This window comes from Pseudophryne corroboree, chromosome 9 (assembly GCF_028390025.1).
Source record: "Pseudophryne corroboree isolate aPseCor3 chromosome 9, aPseCor3.hap2, whole genome shotgun sequence".
Classification (NCBI taxonomy): Eukaryota; Metazoa; Chordata; class Amphibia; order Anura; family Myobatrachidae; genus Pseudophryne; species Pseudophryne corroboree.
In genome coordinates, this window is record NC_086452.1 from 337,329,057 (window position 1) to 337,349,614 (window position 20,558).

At 47.8% G+C, this 20,558-nt stretch overlaps 1 protein-coding gene across 3 annotated transcripts in view; it reads left to right on the top strand.

The window, feature by feature from the left end:
• The window catches only part of CFAP92 (cilia and flagella associated protein 92 (putative)), a 567,578-nt gene that overhangs the window by 139,592 nt on the left and 407,428 nt on the right, over positions 1-20,558 (top strand). The window lies entirely within an intron of this gene.

Consider the following 20,558-nt stretch of genomic DNA (forward strand, 5'->3'; position numbering starts at 1 on the left):
GTGGGGGAGGTAGGTTGCGGTGTGAGCAGGGGAGGCTGGACCTGCAGCTCCAGCTTCCCCATTGGTTACCACACAGACCTGCTGTTAGCGCTCCTAGTGCCTGCCGGCTCTTTTATCAAATCTGACTGACGAATATAGCAGTAGTACTGCTGCTGTTCTCCTTTTGAAAAAAAAAAGAAGAAATGACAGGGGGGGCACGGGCCCGAGTGCCCCCCCCCCTGGATCCGCCTATGCATAGAACTAACGGCCTGATTCAGAGATGTCAGCAGTGGCTGTGTTAAAATATGCTAATGTTGCATCTGCCAGGATTTGTATAGAGACGCCCACTGATGGCGTCACTGATGCGCCGCTTGCGTTTAAAGGCACAACCATCAGACAAACTAAGATGATCTGAGTAACCCTATGATTGTGCTGCATAGCAGCTGGAAGTAAGACGCCAGAGCCATTGTAACTGCATAGAGGAACATAGTCACAAACTGTGACATGACCCAGAAATGGTTGTGACAGGCCTGCGTTAGAGTCGCCGCTCCCCCGTTACCTCCCACAAACAGTGCAAATAAATCCTCTCTGCGCATGTGCAATTTATATGCATGCGCAGTTGCAAAATATCGCTCCACTGTGTACAAAATCGACATTGCGTCCATCTCTGAATCAGGCCCTAGCCCTAAATGCATATATCTACCATGTGCAAAATTATAAGTATCTCTGAGACCAAACTGCCCTGTCACGCATTGGACTCTCAGGTTCTGTTACTTGCTGTCTCTCTCGGTTCTCTCAGAGGTCCGCAGGCTATGGCAGTGTCATGTCTTCCTGCAATGTATTACCCATTCTGTCTCCACGCCAAAGTTCTCTTCAGAACCAGTGCTTGTCACCTATTCTCTTTCAGCCAGTCAGAGTGCTGATTCTGCTCAGCTGACCACAGCATCCAATTGGGAGACAGCAACCCCTATAAAAGGACTTCCAGTAGTTTAAGCCAGTTGCCAGTGCAATGTTGATTCCTCAGATGTCAACCTAGGTCTTAGCAGTCTGCAGTCTATTCGTGTGTTCCTGCTTAGACATTGCATTCAGCAATCCGGTTCCACTCCGCTTCCAGCTCAGTGATGCAGTTCCAGTTTGGTCTAGTTATCTGGTACCAGTCCTGTCTGCAGTATTCCATCCAGTCCATCTCTCTCCTGGTTCCTGCGCTAATCAGCATTAACGGTTCCAGCCTGGTCCGCATTGCCGGTTCCTGCCCGGCCAGCATTATTGGTTCTAGTCCGGTTATCTCTGCTAAATCAGATCAATCACTAGCTACTTACCAGTGTCATCTGCATCCTGTAGTTCCTGTGCATTTAGATTAAGTGAGCACCAGCAGCATCATTACAGCAAAACGGTGCACCATCATTATTATAGGCATAAACTAGAATAAAATAGGGTCAATCGATCCCTTTGGCGCATGGAAAATGGCAATGAGGATTGTAACAATGAAGTAACTTTCCTAAACCAAAAAAAAAAAAAAGAGCTCTCTTTGTGTACCCCCACTCACGCTGTTAAAGAGTGGGTTACACACATCAAGGTATCTTTGTTCTTCTAAAAGTAACGATACTGTAATCCTTGAAATGTTAGTTCCTAAAGGATAAACTTTGGTATCGTACCCCAACTCACACGTCACTAGAAGTGTAGACTCCTATCAAGGTTTCTTTACACTGTTCACAGATATGGTTCCTAATGTATATTCTGGTCAAGGATAGCCTCATACAGATGTAAAAAAGAAAAAGAAAAAAAACAATGTGTGATAAAGCTTCTTTCACATGTGGAATACGTTAATACGGAACAGTTTCCTAGTTTCACACACACCCAGGAAGGTTTAAATGTATATGTGGTTATTTCCTTTCTAGGACACTTGATCTTTCTATGCAATAATGTGCGTACCCTGACTCACACAAAGAGCAACTGGATAACTCCTATCAAGGTATCTTTCACTCCTTAGATGTATCTCAATTTTTATAAGCAAGTCTCCAATCTCAATGTATGTGCGTACCCCCACTCACGCTGTTAGGGAGCAGACCACCCACATCAAGGTATCTTTGTTCTTCTAAATATAGGATAAAGTTAAAAGGTATTATAAAAGATGAACCTGGGTATCGTACCCCAACTCACACGGCAACCGAAGTATGAACTCCCATAAAGGTTCTAGCATGAAACTAATTTTTTTTTTTTTATTATTTGTTTTTAAATTTGTTTCATGCTGGAATTCATCAGTTTTCTTTGAGGAATTTTTTTAATGACTTTGCATTGTGTTTTTTTGTACATATATATGTTTTCGGATTTATGTACATGTGCCTTTTGAGGAACAAATAAAATTCACATATTTTTTGGAGATCAAGAGCTCTCTGTGGCTAGAAAGATATTGTGAAAAAGGGATCCAGCAAAGATACCTTGATAAGATTAATGCTGTGGACCTACTTGTGAATTGGGGTACGGCTGGCGAGTAAGAAATACCCTTAAAGGAGTTGTCCCACTGTTTACGGATGAAAGAAACCTTTATGGGAGTTCATACTTCGATTGCCGTGTGAGTTGGGGTACGATACCCAGGTTCATCTTTTATAATACCTTTTAACTTTATCCTATATTTAGAAGAACAAAGATACCTTGATGTGGGTGGTCTGCTCCCTAACAGCGTGAGTGGGGGTACGCACATACATTGAGATTGGAGACTTGCTTATAAAAATTGAGATACATCTGAGGAGTGAAAGATACCTTGATAGGAGTTATCCAGTTGCTCTTTGTGTGAGTCAGGGTACGCACATTATTGCATAGAAAGATCAAGTGTCCTAGAAAGGAAATAACCACATATACATTTAAACCTTCCTGGGTGTGTGTGAAACTAGGAAACTGTTCCGTATTAACGTATTCCACATGTGAAAGAAGCTTTATCACACATTGGTTTTTTTCTTTTTCTTTTTTACATCTGTATGAGGCTATCCTTGACCAGAATATACATCAGGAACCATATCTGTGAACAGTGTAAAGAAACCTTGATAGGAGTCTACACTTCTAGTGACGTGTGAGTTGGGGTACGATACCCAAGTTTATTCTTTAGGAACTAACATTTCAAGGATTACAGTATCGTTACTTTTAGAAGAACAAAGATACCTTGATGTGTGTAACCCACTCTTTAACAGCGTGAGTGGGGGTACGCAAAGAGAGCTCATTTTTTTTTTTGGTTTAGGAAAGTTACTTGATTGTTACAATCCTCATTGCCATTTTCCATGCGCCAAAGGGATCGATTGACCCTATTTTATTATAGTTTGTGTTCATAATCTCGGATGAGGGGTGTTATCCAATTGGGTCCATTGTTTCCATAGGCAGCATATATTTTTTTGCACCAATTTGTGTGGTTTTCAAAACAATTCCTTTTTTGCATCAAGTTCAATTATTATAGGCATGTTATAAATATCTTTTTATTAGCAGATAATTGTTGTCTAGCATTCATTGAGTTGTTAGACAATTTACTGATTTATTGGTGGTTATTTTATTCCCACACTGTGCTCCATCACTAGGACTGCAGTTCCATTAATTCCAATAATATGGATGTGATGACAGCTAAAATGTTAACAACAGGGTAATGTGTCATATTAAAATATAGTTTAAGGCTGTGCAACCCACATTGTTTTTTATTCCCCTGGCTGTATTAGGTCACTTACCTCTTCCCATTTGTTCTGTAGAGAATTACCTCTTTTATTATTACCTCTGCCTTACAATTTCGAGGTTCACGAGGAAACATAAAGACTATAGTTTTATTGAATGCTTTATAAAAGAACTATTACTTATTTAAATCACTTAAATTGTTCTAATTTTCTCTTGGTAATTTGACCATTACTATATGTGACACCGTACAAAATGTACAGAATGAATAATCTTATTTCACCCCAGCATGGTGGATATCATAACGATCCTTTTGCTGTGTAAGACACGGACCCTTATCTCTCTGCAGTGTGGGAGGAAAGAGCATTTTATTTTTCTTACTAAAATCCTTAATTTATTTAATACAGATTATTATCTTGTAATTTCCCGGGGGTTTGCTAATACAAAGCATGCTGAGATATTAGCCTTGCACAGATAAAATACATTTATTTTAAAATTATTAAAAGTATAAGAGGTTAGTGTAAGTTTTCACTGGCAACATTATTTTGCTATACTTGAGCAGAGTCCTGCGTCATCTATGGGAAAGGCTTGCGTGCAGAGATCGCTGACACATGTACAGTATGTGATATGCAGGTTAGCGAATGTAACTAATTACTAGATACAATTATATTCAGCCAAACATAGGCCCTCATTCCGAGTTGTTCGCTCGTTATTTTTCATCGCATCGCAGCGATTTTCCGCAAACTGCGCATGCGCAATGTTCGCACTGCGGCTGCGCCAAGTAAATTTGCTAAGAAGTTTGGTATTTTACTCACGGCATTACGAGGTTTTTTCTTCGTTCTGGTGATCGTAGTGTGATTGACAGGAAGTGGGTGTTTCTGGGCGGAAACTGGCCGTTTTATGGGAGTGTGTGAAAAAATGCTACCGTTTCTGGGAAAAACGCGGGAGTTGCTGGAGAAAAGGGGGATTGTCTGGGCGAACGCTGGGTGTGTTTGTGATGTCAAACCAGGAACGAAACTGACTGAACTGATCGCAGTGGCAGAGTAAGTGTCGAGCTACTCAGAAACTGCTTAGAAATTTCTATTCGCAATTTTGAGAATCTTTCGTTCGCAATTCTGCTAAGCTAAGATTCACTCCCAGTAGGCGGCGGCTTAGCGTGTGCAATGCTGCTAAAAGCAGCTTGCGAGCGTACAACTCGGAATGAGGGCCATAGTGCAGAAATGTCATGCTGTCTATAGTAAGCCAAACTAGTTTTTCCATTTCTTACTGTATGAGTATAGGTGGGTATGCTTGGTGACTACATAGACTCATCTCTAATTTTCGAGAAGTATAGAGATGTCAAATTGTGAATAATGATAACAAACCAGATTGTGTCTACAGTATGAATATTAGAATTTATGTCACACACATTGGGTCTGATGTAGAATGGACGATAGGCCTGTCTGCAGAGCGTACTGTTCTTGTACTGCGCATGCTGCAGACAACTGTACACAAGTACGGATGATGTATTTCACTCATGTCTCCATTTGTGACAAAGGAGTCGTATCTGAGCTGTTATGGGGACGTTCTTATATAGGCAAAGTGTAGGGAGGGCGTGTTAATGGAGTTGGCGCTACTGTATGCAGCGTTGGATGCAAGTGAAATAAATATAGGCTTAGACAAGTTCTCACTGATGATCAGTAGCATACAAAGCTTATAGAGCAGGCATTCCCAACCACCGTCCTCAAGGCACACTAACAGTGCAGGTTTTAGTGATATCCAGGCTTCAGCACAGGTGACTTAATTAGTAGCTCAGTTATTTTGATTTGAACATCTGTGCTGCAGCCTGGATATCACAAAAACCTGCACTGTTGGTGTGCCTTGAGGACCGTGGTTGGGAATGCCTGTTATAGAGGATGTGCGAACCTCAAGATGCAGGTATCCACATACACATATCCTCATATCGTGCCAGATGGAAAGAGTCCTTTTTGCTGCGCTATAACTTTGAGACAGAGATGAAAAGGTTGTTACAACATTGTCTTAGTAGTTTTAGCATGCACTATCCTTTGATGGTTTAAAAATACCACATAGTGTATGTAGCAATCCAGACGCTGTTTGAAAAGATCATTTGGTCAGTTATGTAAATTGCGTGATATCATCAATATAATGTAGATAGTAAATGTAAATACTGGGAGCAACAAAAGTTATAGATGCAGATGTCTGTTCATTTGTGACATTGGTCCTTGTTTACAGAAAAATGATCAGATGGAGGAGGTTGGTTTATTGTCATATAAAATGTGTCTCATGCTTTGGAGAACTCTCATTGTTCAGTTAGTAGCTTTATTCTATTTAAGGGGAACCTTGCAGAAGTTGGGAAACATTCTAAATGAAAGCAACTTGGTCAGCCTATTGTTTAGTTCTGGTACATTTTTTATACAGTATATACCAAATATAAATACTCAGCTTGTACTCAGACCTTCACATTCACCTGCAAAGCACATGGAGCGTCAAACAGACCATGAAATAACATTCTCATAATGCATTTTTCTCTGACGTCCTAGTGGATGCTGGGAACTCCGTAAGGACCATGGGGAATAGCGGCTCCGCAGGAGACTGGGCACAAAAGTAAAGCTTTAGGACTACCTGGTGTGCACTGGCTCCTCCCCCTATGACCCTCCTCCAAGCCTCAGTTAGATTTTTGTGCCCGGCCGAGAAGGGTGCATTCTAGGAGGCTCTCCTGAGTTTCTTAGTAAAAGTTTAGTTTAGGTTTTTTATTTTCAGTGAGACCTGCTGGCAACAGGCTCACTGCATCGAGGGACTAAGGGGAGAAGAAGCGAACCTGCCTGCTTGCAGCCAGCTTGGGCTTCTTGGCTACTGGACACCATTAGCTCCAGAGGGACCGAACACAGGCCCAGCCTCGGAGTCCGGTCCCAGAGCCGCGCCGCCGGCCCCCTTACAGAGCCAGAAGCAAGAAGAGGTCCGGAAAATCGGCGGCAGAAGACATCAGTCTTCACCAAGGTAGCGCACAGCACTGCAGCTGTGCGCCATTGCTCCTCAGGCACACTTCACACTCCGGTCACTGAGGGTGCAGGGCGCTGGGGGGGGGGCGCCCTGAGCAGCAATAGAAACACCTTGGCTGGCGAAAATACATCACATATAACCCCCAGGGCTATATAGATGTATTTTAACCCCTGCCAGAATACAGCAAAAAGCGGGAGAAAAGTCAGCCGAGAAGGGGGCGGAGCCTATCTCCTCAGCACACGGGCGCCATTTTCCCTCACAGCTTCGCTGGAAGGATGTCTCCCTGACTCTTCCCTGCAGTCCTGCACTACAGAAAAGGGTAAAACAAGAGAGGGGGGCACTAATTAGGCGCAGTATAAATAAAACAGCAGCTATAAGGGGAAAAACACTTCTATAAGGTTATCCCTGTATATATATAGCGCTCTGGTCAGTGGCGTAAGTTCGTCCTAGACGCCCGGAGGCAATATAAATACAGGTGCCCCCCTATATAGAGGCAAAAAAATAAAATTATATATATATATATATATATATATACACATACACACACACCACACCAATATTGATCCTGCAGGCTATATATATATAGGCAGAATGAGGGGTCATTGTATATATGAGGCGGGATGAGGCAGAATGGGGGTCATTGTATATATGACAAAAATGCAGATTCATTAAACGGGCATTGAAACGTTGCACTACTTCAATTGGTGTCAGTGTGCAAATCATTGGAGTGCCGCACCACCTCTATTTTGCTAAACTACTTTGCTGTGAGGGCACCCAATGTATTAGACTATTATGTGGCTGTGCCAGACCCCTACCTCTATCTATATATACACAAACATACATACAGTATACTGGCAGTGCACTTATACAGGGAGAAAGGGAGCATAGATGGATACCTTGTGTAGTGAAAGAAGGCTCTACTCTCCTCCCCAATTACCGGAGGCAGAGCGCAATTAGGAAGTGGAATACAAGGCAAGCGTGGTACCAGCTCTTAAACTCCGCCTCGCACGTGTGTCCATCCATCCCGTCCCCCCCTTCCCCACAGCAGCGGGGCAACGGTAGCAGCAGCTCCTCTCCTACCTCCCACAGCAGGCGCTCACCAGCGTACTCTCCTGGGGTTTGCGCTGTGGTGGCGGCTTACAGGAATGAGTCAGTTCAGTGACGTAACTAGAAATTTTTCTCCCCCAAGCCAAAAAATTATTTGCCCCCCCCCCCTCCATAATTGGCAGTATAGAGTGTGTGGCTTCGTTGGGATGGCTTACCATAAAGGGGCGTGACATTGCAGGAAAAGACTGCGTTATACCCCAGTTTTCCAACCTGCACGCCCAGACGGGAAAGAAAAATAATCCTGATTCATGCCCCTTACATTATTTGTAATTTTTCCTCCTTATAGTAATGCCCAGTATACATTATGCCACATACTGCAGTGGCCCTTAGACATTATGCCACACACAATAATGCACATGACACAATATGCACACACCATAATGCCCACGACACATTATGCCACACACCGTAATGCCCCCGACACATTATGACAGGAATCGCAATGCCCGTTATACATTATGCTACACACTGCAATGCCCCTGATACATTATACCACACACCGTAATGCCTGTGACACATTATGACAGGAATCACAATGCCCATTATACATTATGCTACACACTGCAATGCCCTTGATACATTATAGCACATACAATGTCTTTGACACAGTATAACACACACCACAATGAGCCTGAGACATTATACCACATATCACAATGCCCGCGATATAGTATACCATACACCGTAATGCCCGACACATTATGACACACACCGCAATGTCCGTGATACATTATGCCACACACCGTAATGCCCATTACACATTAAGTTCTACAGTAAGGCTTCTAATTACTTTTAAATTACCTGCTCGTTGCCAGGGGTTTCATGCTCTTGGTTCCATGCACGGTGCCAGGGGTTTTCATGCTCAGGGTGTCATGCTCGTTGCCAGGGGTTTCATGCACTGGGTGTCATGCTCGTTGCCAGCGGTTCCATGCACGGTGCCAGGGGATTTCATGCTCAGGGTGTCATGCTCGTTGCCAGGGGGTTCATGCACTGGGTGTCATGCTCGTTGCTAGGGGGTAGTGCTTGTTGCTAGGGCCGTGCTCCCAGTGCCACATATGCCCCCAGTGCCAGATATTCCCCCACAGTGTCAGGTATATGCCTCCAGTGCCAGGTACATGCCCCCAGTGCCAAATATACCCCCCCCCAGTGCCACATATGCCCCCTCAGTGCCTGCTCCCCCCAGTGCCAAATATTCCACCACAGTGCCACATATGCCCCCTCAGTGCCTACTCCCCCACAGTGCCAGCTATATGCCCCCAGTGCCTGATATTCCTCCACAGTGCCAGGCATATGCCCCCAGTGCCAGATATTCCCCCCACAGGGCCAGGTATATGCCCCCAGTGCCAGATCTTCCCCCACAGTGCCAGGTGTATGCCCCCAGTGCCAGATATTCCCCCACAGGGCCAGGTATATGCCCCCAGTGCCAGATCTTCCCCCCACAGTGCCAGGTATATGCCCCCAGTGCCAGATATTCCCCCACAGGGCCAGGTATATGCACCCAGTGCCAGGTATATGCCCCCAGTGCCAGATATTCCCCCACAGGGCCAGGTATATGCCCCCAGTGCCAGATCTTCCCCCACAGTGCCAGGTATATGCCCCCAGTGCCAAATATATCCCTCTCCCCAGTGCCACATATGCCCCCCGCCCCAGTGCCAGGTATATGCCCCCCAGTGCCAGGTATATGCCCCCCAGTGCCAGGTCTTCCCCCACAGTGCCAGGTATATGCCCCCCAGTGCCAGGTGTATGCCCCCCAGTGCCAGGTCTTCACCCCCAGTGCCAGGTATATGCCCCCCAGTGCCAGGTCTTCCCCCACAGTGCCATGTATATGCCCCCCAGTGCCAGGTATATGCCCCCCAGTGCCAGGTATATGCCCCCCAGTGCCAGGTCTCCCCCCCCCCCTCGTGCCAGGTATATGCCCCCCAGTGCCAGGTATATGCCCCCAGTGCCTGCCCCCCCCCTTGTGTTGGAGGGACACGGAGCGCATAGAGCGTCTCTCCTGTGTCCCTCCCTGGCTCTCTCCCCCGGCTGGTCTAATACAGGAAGTGCCGGTTCGTGAGCCAATCAGAGCTCACGAACGGCACTTCCTGTATTAGACCGCCGGGGGAGAGAGCCAGGGAGGGACACAGGAGAGACGCTCTATGCGCTCCGTGTCCCTCCAACACAGCAGGGAGGGAGACCGCAGATTGACATGCGGACGCTCGTCTGCATGTCAATCTATGTAAAGTCAGTGGGCGCTGCGAGGCGCCCTCTTCAGGTTAGGAGCCCGGCGGCAGCCGACTCCGCTGCCTCCGGGACTTCCGCCCCTGGCTCTGGTGTGTGCTGGCATACTCTCCCTCTGTCTCCCCAAAGGGCTAGTGGGGTCCTGTCCTCTTTCAGAGCATTCCCTGTGTGTGTGCTGTGTGTCGGTACGATTGTGTCGACATGTATGAGGAGGAAAATGGTGTGGAGGCGGAGAAATTGCCTGTAATGGAGATGTCACCCCCTAGGGAGTCGACACCTGAGTGGCTGAGCTTATGGAAGGAATTACGTGACAGTGTCAGCTCTTTACAAAAGACGGTTGATGACATGAGACAGCCGGCTACTCAGCTCGTGCCTGTCTAGGCGTCTCAAAGCCATCAGGGGCTCTAAAACGCCGTTACCTCAGATGGCAGATACAGACGCCGACACGGATACTGACTCCAGTGTCGACGATGAAGAGACGAATGTGACTTCCAGTAGGGCCACACGTTACATGATTGATGCTATGAAAAATGTTTTACATATTTCTGATAATACAAGTACCACTAAAAAGGGTATTATGTTTGGTGAGAAAAAACTGCCTGTAGTTTTTCCTGCATCTGAGGAATTAAATGAAGTGTGTGATGAAGCGTGGGTTTCCCCCGATAAAAAACTGATAATTCCTAAAAGGTTATTAGCATCATACCCCTTCCCGCCAGAGGATAGGGCACGTTGGGAAACACCCCCTAAGGTGGATAAAGCGCTCACACGTTTGTCAAAACAGGTGGCACTACCGTCTCCTGATACGGCCGCCCTTAAGGAACCTGCTGACAGAAAGCAGGAGAATATCCTAAAATGTATATACACTCACACGGGTGTTATACTGCGACCAGCAATCGCCTCAGCCTGGATGTGCAGTGCTGGGGTGGCTTGGTCGGATTCCCTGACTGACAATATTGATACCCTAGATAGGGACAGTATATTACTGACTATAGAGCATTTGAAAGATGCATTTCTATATATGCGTGATGCACAGAGGGATATTTGCCGACTGGCATCAAGAGTAAGTGCGCTGTCCATTTCTGCCAGAAGAGGGTTATGGACGAGGCAGTGGTCAGGTGATGCTGATTCCAAAAGGCATATGGAAGTATTGCCTTACAAAGGGGAGGCGTTATTTGGGGTAGGTCTATCAGACCTGGTGGCCACTGCAACTGCTGGGAAATCCACATTTTTACCCCAGGTAGCCTCTCAACATAAGAAGACGCCGTATTATCAGGCGCAGTCCTTTCGGCCCCATAAGGGCAAGCGGGCAAAAGGCTCCTCATTTCTGCCCCGTGGCAGAGGGAGAGGAAAAAGGCTGCAGCAAACAGCCAGTTCCCAGGAACAGAAGCCCTCTCCCGTTTTCTGCCAAGTCCTCAGCATGACGCTTGGGCTTTACAAGCGGACTCAGGCACTCCCCTAAAGTCTGCTTTACCGACGTCTCCCTCCGACAGGGAGGCGGTATTGGAAGCCATTCACAAGCTGTATTCCCAGCAGGTGATAATCAAGATACCCCTCCTGCAACAGGGACAGGGGTATTATTCCACGCTGTTTGTGGTACCGAAGCCGGACGGCTCGGTGAGACCTATTTTAAATCTGAAATCCTTGAACACTTACATACACAGGTTCAAATTCAAGATGGAGTCACTCAGAGCGGTGATTGCGAACTTGGAAGAAGGGGATTATATGGTGTCTTTGGACATCAAGGAGGCTTACCTCCATGTCCCAATTTACCCTTCTCACCAAGGATACCTCAGGTTTGTGGTACAGAACTGTCACTATCAGTTTCAGACGCTGCCGTTTGGTTTGTCCACGGCACCCCGGGTCTTTACCAAGGTAATGGCCGAAATGATGATACTCCTTCGAAGGAAGGGAGTTTTAGTTATCCCGTACTTGGACGATCTCCTGATAAGGGCAAGATCCAGGGAACAATTGGTAGTCGGGGTAGCACTATCTCAAGTAGTGTTGCGGCAGCACGGTTGGATTCTCAATATTCCAAAATCGCAGCTGATCCCGACGACACGTCTTCTATTCCTAGGGATGATCCTGTACACAGTCCAGAAAAAGGTGTTTCTCCCGGAGGAGAAAGCCAGGGAGTTATCCGAACTAGTCAGAAACCTCCTAAAACCAGGCCAAGTGTCAGTGCATCAATGCACAAGGGTCCTGGGAAAAATGGTGGCTTCCTACGAAGCAATCCCTTTCGGCAGATTCCACGCAAGAACTTTCCAGTGGGACCTGCTGGACAAATGGTCCGGATCGCATCTTCAGATGCATCAGCGGATAACCCTGTCACCAAAGACAAGGGTGTCTCTCCTGTGGTGGTTGCAGAGTGCTCATCTTCTAGAGGGCCGCAGATTCGGCATTCAGGACTGGGTCCTGGTGACCACGGATGCCAGCCTGCGAGGCTGGGGAGCAGTCACACAGGGAAGAAATTTCCAGGGCTTGTGGTCAAGCCTGGAGACATCACTTCACATAAATATCCTGGAGCTGAGGGCCATTTACAATGCCCTAAGCCAAGCAAAACCTCTGCTTCAAGGTCAGCCGGTGCTGATCCAGTCGGACAACATCACGGCAGTCGCCCACGTGAACAGACAGGGCGGCACAAGAAGCAGGAGGGCAATGGCAGAAGCTGCAAGGATTCTTCGCTGGGCGGAAAATCATGTGATAGCACTGTCAGCAGTGTTCATTCCGGGAGTGGACAACTGGGAAGCAGACTTCCTCAGCAGGCACGACCTCCACCCGGGAGAGTGGGGACTTCACCCAGAAGTCTTCCACATGATTGTAAACCGTTGGAAAAAACCAAAGGTGGACATGATGGCGTCCCGCCTCAATAAAAAATTGGACAGGTATTGCGCCAGGTCAAGGGACCCTCAGGCAATAGCTGTGGACGCTCTGGTAACACCATGGGTGTACCAGTCAGTGTATGTGTTTCCCTCCTCTGCCTCTCATACCCAAGGTACTGAGAATTATAAGACGGAGAGGAGTAAGAACTATACTCGTGGCTCCGGATTGGCCAAGAAGGACTCGGTACCCGGAACTTCAAGAGATGCTCACAGAGGACCCGTGGCCTCTACCTCTAAGAAGGGACCTGCTCCAGCAAGGACCCTGTCTGTTCCAAGACTTACCGCGGCTGCGTTTGACGGCATGGCGGTTGAACGCCGGATCCTGAAGGAAAAAGGCATTCCGGAAGAAGTCATTCCTACCCTGATCAAAGCCAGGAAGGATGTGACCGCAAAGCATTATCACCGCATTTGGCGGAAATATGTTGCGTGGTGCGAGGCCAGGAAGGCCCCAACGGAGGAATTTCAACTGGGTCGATTCCTGCATTTCCTGCAAACAGGAGTGTCTATGGGCCTAAAATTAGGATCCATTAAGGTTCAGATTTCGGCCCTGTCGATTTTCTTCCAGAAAGAACGGGCTTCAGTTCCTGAAGTTCAGACGTTTGTCAAGGGGGTGCTGCATATACAGCCTCCTTTTGTGCCTCCAGTGGCACCTTGGGATCTCAATGTAGTTTTGGGGTTCCTAAAATCACATTGGTTTGAACCGCTTAAATCTGTGGATTTGAAATATCTCACATGGAGAGTGGTCATGCTGTTGGCCCTGGCTTCGGCCAGGCGCGTGTCAGAATTGGCGGCTTTATCTTATAAAAGCCCTTACCTGATTTTTCATACGGACAGGGCAGAATTGAGGACTCGTCCACAATTTCTCCCTAAGGTGGTTTCAGCGTTTCACCTGAACCAGCCTATTGTGGTACCTGCGGCTACTAGGGACTTGGAGGACTCCAAGTTGCTGGACGTTGTCAGGGCCCTGAAAATATATGTTTCCAGGACGGCTGGAGTCAGAAAATCTGACTCCCTGTTTATCCTGTATGCACCCAACAAGCTGGGTGCTCCTGCTTCTAAGCAGACTATTGCTCGTTGGATTTGTAGTACAATTCAGCTGGCACATTCTGTGGCAGGCCTGCCACAGCCAAAATCTGTAAAAGCCCATTCCACAAGGAAGGTGGGCTCATCTTGGGCGGCTGCCCGAGGGGTCTCGGCTTTACAACTTTGCCGAGCAGCTACTTGGTCAGGGGCAAACACGTTTGCTAAATTCTACAAATTTGATACCCTGGCTGAGGAGGACCTGGAGTTCTCTCATTCGGTGCTGCAGAGTCATCCGCACTCTCCCGCCCGTTTGGGAGCTTTGGTATAATCCCCATGGTCCTTACGGAGTTCCCAGCATCCACTAGGACGTCAGAGAAAATAAGAATTTACTTACCGATAATTCTTTTTCTCGTAGTCCGTAGTGGATGCTGGGCGCCCATCCCAAGTGCGGATTGTCTGCAATACTTGTACATAGTTATTGTTAACTAAATCGGGTTATTGTTGTTGTGAGCCATCTTTCCAGAGGCTCCTCTGTTATCATGCTGTTAACTGGGTTCAGATCACAAGTTGTACGGTGTGATTGGTGTGGCTGGTATGAGTCTTACCCGGGATTCAAAATCCTTCCTTATTGTGTACGCTCGTCCGGGCACAGTATCCTAACTGAGGCCTGGAGGAGGGTCATAGGGGGAGGAGCCAGTGCACACCAGGTAGTCCTAAAGCTTTACTTTTGTGCCCAGTCTCCTGCGGAGCCGCTATTCCCCATGGTCCTTACGGAGTTCCCAGCATCCACTACGGACTACGAGAAATAGAATTATTGGTAAGTAAATTCTTATTTTTTTTTATTATTCCATTTGTTTGATGTATATTGCTGACAATGGGCATCTGAAGTGCACATGTTGTAACATTTCTGAGACTAAAATAAGCTGATTGGCCTGGTGTTATCGGGGAATCTTACTTAGCATTTCCAGTATTTTCAGCATCTTGCTTAGTTTATATTGCTGAACTGCAAAGAAAAAAGAGACCACCACACTTAAAGCGCACACAATACTTAAGGGTAAGGTAACAGTCTCTCAGCATTTTCTTCAGTGATATTCAGTTCTTTTGGATATTCCACAATACCAATACATACAACAATAGTGTAATGCTGATAATTACATTCCACTGAATTGAATTAAGACTCATACCCAAATGGTAGTCTACCAGTGTATTAGTAGACCAAGGGAGCATATTGGGATGGCAATATCCGTGCTGGATGGCCTATTCGTCACTGCTATCAATCCTCAGAACATTCCACTCCAGTTCACATGTAAATCAAGAAACAGCTTCCATAGTGTAACACCATATGGTACATTTATTAAAAACACATGAAACAATAAAATGGACTCCTACCACATAGGTAGGTCTACTAACATAAGTAGACAATACAGCATGTATACATTAATACACTGATGATGCAGGACTCCTACCAGATGGAAATGTCTACTCCAAAAGGGCAGACAAACACACATGAGCAAACAAGAACTTCAGGCGTCCCTGAAACACGTCCTAATTGCCCCCGGAGGTAGTCATCCATGCTCTACCGTCTTCCCTTGCCCACATTTCCGGCGTTTATACCTATGTTGAGATGCCAACATCAGCATTTCGAGGAGTTTTGGGTTTCCGGCATTGGCATTCCGACTGCCAGTATGCCGAACAACAGTATCCTGAACGGATCCCTAGTTCACAGTAGCGGAAATCACAGTTAGTACAATGTTAATAACCAGTCCATGCTTTTCTTCAGAAAAATGTACTAAAATGTTGACAGATATTGGGCGGTATTCAATTCTTTTCACCCGCTTTCACTCCCGTTCTGTTTCTGCTGACGAGTGTGGTTTCATCATTTTAGCTCGCTACCCCTATGTTAGTGAAGCGCCCTAACCCTTTACGCAGCTAAACCTTATTACTATGGCTGCAATATGCGCGATAACGGGGATCCCTTAAGAAAGGAGATTGGACGTGATATATCATTTGAATACCACCCATTGACTTATATGGCATTAGTGCAGAATTCTTGATACTGAATGAGAATATATATGTATATGTGTATATATATATTTCTCTGACGTCCTAGTGGATGCTGGGAACTCCGTAAGGACCATGGGGAATAGCGGCTCCGCAGGAGACTGGGCACAAAAGTAAAGCTTTAGGACTACCTGGTGTGCACTGGCTCCTCCCCCTATGACCCTCCTCCAAGCCTCAGTTAGATTTTTGTGCCCGGCCGAGAAGGGTGCACACTAGGGGCTCTCCTGAGCTTCTTAGTAAAAGTTTAGTTTTAGGTTTTTTATTTTCCATGAGACCTGCTGGCAACAGGCTCACTGCATCGAGGGACTAAGGGGAGAAGAAGCGAACCTGCCTGCTTGCAGCCAGCTTGGGCTTCTTAGGCTACTGGACACCATTAGCTCCAGAGGGTTCACTACGGCTGGCCGGCGGTCGGGCTCCCGGCGACCAGCATCCCGGCGCCGGGAGCCCGACCGCCGGCTTACCGACAGCTTGGCGAGCGCAAATGAGCCCCTTGCGGGCTCGCTGCGCTCGCCACGCTACGGGCACGGTGGCGCGCTACGCGCGCCACACTATTTTATTCTCCCTCTATGGGGGTTGTGGACCCCCACGAGGGAAAATAAGTGTCGGTATGCCGGCTGTCGGGCTCCCGGCGCCGGTATACTGAGCGCCGGGAGCCCGACCGCCGGCAAACAGAAGACCACCCGCTCCAGAGGGACCGAACACAGGCCCAGCCTCGGAGCTCGGTCCCAGAGCCGCGCCGCCGGCCCCCTTACAGAGCCAGAAGCAAGAAGAGGTCCGGAAAAATCGGCGGCAGAAGACATCAGTCTTCAACAAGGTAGCGCACAGCACTGCAGCTGTGCGCCATTGTTACTCAGGCACACTTCACACTTCGGTCACTGAGGGTGCAGGGCGCTAGGGGGGGGGGGGCCCTGAGCAGCAATGTAAACACCTTGGCTGGCAAAAATACACCACATAAAACCCCCAGGGCTATATGGATGTATTTTAACCCCTGCCAGAACTCACCAAAAAGCGGGAGAAAAGGCCGCCGAGAAGGGGGCGGAGCCTATCTCCTCAGCACACGGGCGCCATTTTCCATCACAGCTCCGCTGGAAGGACGTCTCCCTGACTCTCCCCTGCAGTCCTGCACTACAGAAAAGGGTAAAAAAGAGAGGGGGGCACTAATTTGGCGCAGTTTCTAATAATAACAGCAGCTATAAGGGAAAAGCACATTTTATAGTGGTATTCCTGTATATATATATATAGCGCTCTGGTGTGTGCTGGCATACTCTCCCTCTGTCTCCCCAAAGGGCTAGTGGGGTCCTGTCCTCTATCAGAGCATTCCCTGTGTGTGTGCTGTGTGTCGGTACGTTTGTGTCGACATGTATGAGGAGGAAACTGATGTGGAGGCGGAGCAATTGCCTGTAATGGTGATGTCACCCCCTAGGGGGTCGACACCTGAGTGGATGAGCTTATGGAAGAAATTAGACAGTGTCAGCTCTTTACAAAAGACAGTTGATGACATGAGACAGCCGGCTACTCAGCTTGGGCCTGTCGGGGCGTCTCAAAGGCCATCAGGGGCTCTAAAGCGCCCGTTACCTCAGATGGCAGATACAGATGCCGACACGGATACTGACTCCAGTGTCGACGGTGAAGGGACGAATGTGACTTCCAGTAGGGCCACACGTTACATGATTGAGGCAATGAAAGATGTTTTACACATTTCTGATATTACAAGTACCACTAAAAAGGGTATTATGTTTGGTGAGAAAAAACTACCCGTAGTTTTTCCTGAATCTGATGAATTAAATGAAGTGTGTGATGAAGCGTGGGTTTCCCCCGATAAAAAACTGATAATTCCTGAAAAGTTATTGGCATCATACCCTTTCCCGCCAGAGGTTAGGGCACGTTGGGAAACACCCCCTAGGGTGGATAAAGCGCTCACACGCTTGTCAAAACAGGTGGCACTACCGTCTCCTGATACGGCCGCCCTTAAGGAACCTGCTGACAGAAAGCAGGAGAATATCCTAAAATGTATATACACACATACTGGTGTTATACTGCGACCAGCAATCGCCTCAGCCTGGATGTGCAGTGCTGGGGTGGCTTGGTCGGATTCCCTGACTGAAAATATTGATACCCTGGATAGGGACAGCATATTACTGACTATATTACATTTAAAAGATGCATTTTTATATATGCGTGATGCACAGAGGGATATTTGCCGACTGGCATCAAGAGTAAGTGCGCTCTCCATTTCTGCCAGAAGAGGGTTATGGACGAGGCAGTGGTCAGGTGATGCGGATTCCAAAAGGCATATGGAAGTATTGCCTTATAAAGGGGAGGAGTTATTTGGGGTAGGTCTATCAGACCTGGTGGCCACGGCAACGGCTGGGAAATCCACATTTTTACCCCAGGTAGCCTCTCAACATAAGAAGACGCCGTATTATCAGGCGCAGTCCTTTCGGCCCCATAAGGGCAAGCGGGCAAAAGGTTCCTCATTTCTGCCCCGTGGCAGAGGAAGAGGAAAAAGGCTGCAGCAGACAGCCAGTTCCCAGGAACAGAAGCCCTCTCCCGCTTCTGCCAAGTCCTCAGCATGACGCTGGGGCTTTACAAGCGGACTCAGGCACGGTGGGGGCCCGTCTCAAGAATTTCAGAGCGCAGTGGGCTCACTCACAAGTGACCCCGGGATCTTTCAGGTGGTATCTCAGGGGTACAAATTGGAATTCGAGACGTCTCCCCCTCGCCGTTTCCTAAAGTCTGCTTTACCGACGTCTCCCTCCGACAGGGAGGCGGTATTGGAAGCCATTCACAAGCTGTATTCTCAGCAGGTGATAATCAAGGTACCCCTCCTGCAACAGGGAAAGGGGTATTATTCCACGCTGTTGGTGATACCGAAGCCGGACGGCTCGGTGAGACCTATTGTAAATCTAAAATCTTTGAACACTTACATACAGAGGTTCAAATTCAAGATGGAGTCACTCAGAGCAGTGATCGTGAACCTGGAAGAAGGGGATTATATGGTGTCTCTGGACATCAAGGATGCTTACCTCCATGTCCCAATTTACCCTTCTCATCAAGGGTACCTCAGGTTTGTGGTACAGAACTGCCACTATCAGTTTCAGACGCTGCCGTTTGAATTGTCCACGGCACCCCGGGTCTTTACTAATGTAATGGCCGAAATGTTGATACTCCTCCGAAGGAAAGGAGTTTTTAATTATCCCTTACTTGGACGATCTCCTGATAAGGGCGAGATCCAGGGAACAGTTGGTAGTCGGGTTAGCACTATCGCAAGTAGTGCTGCGCCAGCACGGTTGGATTCTCAATATCCCAAAATCGCAGCTGATCCCGACGACACGTCTTCTATTCCTAGGGATGATCCTGGACACAGTCCAGAAAGAGAAAGCCGGGGAGTTATCCGAGATAGTCAGAAACCTCCTAACACCAGGCCAAGTCTCAGTGCATCAATGCACAAGGGTCCTGGGAAAAATGGTGGCTTCCTACGAAGCAATCCCATTTGGCAGATTCCACGCAAGAACATTCCAGTGGGATCTGCGGGACAAATGGTCCGGATCGCATCTTCAAATGCATCAGCGGATAACCCTGTCCCCAAGGACAAGGGTGTCTCTCCTGTGGTGGTTGCAGAGTGCTCATCTTCTAGAGGGCCGCAGATTCGGCATTCAGGACTGGGTCCTGGTGACCACAGATGCCAGCCTGCGAGGCTGGGGAGCAGTCACACAGGGAAGAAAATTCCAGGGCTTGAGGTCAAGCCTGGAGACATCACTTCACATAAATATTCTGGAGTTAAGGGCCATTTACAATGCTCTAAGCCAAGCAAGACCTCTGCTTCAAGGTCAGCCGGTGCTGTTCCAGTCGGACAACATCACGGCAGTCGCCCATGTAAACAGACAGAGCGGCACAAGAAGCAGGAGGGCAATGGCAGAAGCTGCAAGGATTCTTCGCTGGGCGGAAAATCATGTAATAGCACTGTCAGCAGTGTTCATTCCGGGAGTGGACACGACCTCCACCCGGGAGAGTGGGGAGTTCATCCAGAAGTCTTTCACATGATTGTGAACCGTTGGGAAAAACCAATGGTGGACATGATGGCGTCCCGCCTCCACAACAAACTGGACAGGTATTGCGCCAGGTCAAGGGACCCTCAGGCAATAGCTGTGGACGCTCTGGTAACACCGTGGGTGTACCAGTCGGTGTATGTGTTCCCTCCTCTGCCTCTCATACCCAAGGTACTGAGAATTATAAGATGGAGAGGAGTAAGAACTATACTCGTGGCTCCGGGTTGGGCCAAGAAGGACTTGGTACCCGGAACTTCAAGAGATGCTCACAGAGGACCCGTGGCCTCTGCCTCTAAGAAGGGACCTGCTCCAGCAAGGACCCTGTCTGTTTCAAGACTTACCGCGGCTGCGTTTGACGGCATGGCGGTTGAACGCCGGATCCTAAAGAAAAAAGGCATTCCGGAGGAAGTCATCCCTACCCTGATCAAAGCCAGGAGGGATGTGACCGCAAAACATTATCACCGCATTTGGCGAAAATATGTTGCGTGGTGCGAGGCCAGGAAGGCCCCAACGGAGGAATTTCAACTGGGTCGATTCCTGCATTTCCTGCAAACAGGAGTGTCTATGGGCCTCAAATTGGGGTCCATTAAGG